Raw genomic sequence first — 1,264 nt, 5'->3', positions numbered from 1 at the left:
AGCCGATATGCAGACCCATAGGGAGGAAGAGAGACTTTCTTCGAATTGCTATAGTTGGCCAGCCAATTCATCCACCGTTTGCTCCTCTCTGTCTTGCCAGGTCATCACTGCCAATGAGTTGGCATATGATGATGGTGTGCTCCGTACAAACTCCTGCCAGATGGGTTGTGTGCACTTGACTTCATCTGGGTCTTCCAGGCTACCGGCCCTTTTATCCCAGCATCGGAGCAGCCAGGTGACAACATGCTCGCCTGGATGACGACTGAAATCTTTTCGCATATCTCACAGCTCACGATCGGGATCGGGTGGTTACCATCTCATTTATGGGTTCTGCCTCTTCCTCCTCCTGTTCTCGTGATGACCCTGGTTCATCTTCGTCCCTTACTAAGCAAATTGATTTTCTTGTGTATTTCTTCTTGTGTATAAGGGCGACTGATACCAGCACGGGTTGATTCTCTGGTTCAGCTGCAGTGCCTGTTGCCGGGATTTGAGTAGCTGCAGTGCCTGTCACAGGGGCTGGAGTAGCCGCAGTGCCTGTCACGAGGGTTGGAGTAGCCGCAGTGCCTGTCGCAGGGGTTGATCCCTGGATGGTACTCTTAAATAGTTGTTTAGCCTTAAACAAGACCTGAACCACATTCAGGAGACACAGCAATAGGACCATGCTGGTTTGAACATCCTAAGGATATTAAAAGAGCTGTTGTAACTAGCCTGAAGGAGAAAGGGAAGGTGAAGGAGCCGGGGAAAGTGTCCCCCCCCATCTCCCCCCTAGACTGGTTCCCTGAGGAGAAAAGGTAAAAGGTGTAGTTATTAATAGTTTCCAAAAAGTGGCTCCCGAGGTATGGAGATGACGGCAATGCTGAGTACAAATACAAACGTACAAATACAAAAATTAGTCTCAAGACCAAAAATTTTATCACATCACAAACCAGTAGTGTTACACAATGCAGCAAAATGATATCCTTGATCCAGCTCCCAGAGGTGATACAGGGAACACATACAACAAGTAAGGTGTTACATAACACAACTTTGAGAGCAAGCACAACAACTTTAAGAGTAATCAACATTGTGACCAGCGACTGTTAAACCAATGTGATGGATGCGTATAACAAATTTGCCTTAACACACTCTGGTCAGATTTGTCGTTATCTCAACCCTTCGTGCCCCATGTTGGGTGCCAAAAGGACTGTTGTGGTTTAACCCAGCAGGCAGCTAAACACCACACAGATGTTTGCTCACTCCCCACCCACAGTGGGATGGGGGAGGG

The 1,264-nt window shown here is 47.8% G+C and overlaps 1 protein-coding gene across 1 annotated transcript in view; it reads right to left on the bottom strand.

Annotated features, from left to right (window-relative positions):
• Positions 1-1,264, bottom strand: part of LOC103900922 — a 120,721-nt gene that overhangs the window by 22,273 nt on the left and 97,184 nt on the right. The window lies entirely within an intron of this gene.

This window comes from Aptenodytes forsteri, unplaced genomic scaffold, assembly GCF_000699145.1.
Source record: "Aptenodytes forsteri isolate BGI_AS27 unplaced genomic scaffold, ASM69914v1 Scaffold84, whole genome shotgun sequence".
Classification (NCBI taxonomy): domain Eukaryota; kingdom Metazoa; phylum Chordata; class Aves; order Sphenisciformes; family Spheniscidae; genus Aptenodytes; species Aptenodytes forsteri.
This window is presented reverse-complemented; position numbering and strand designations above follow the sequence as displayed.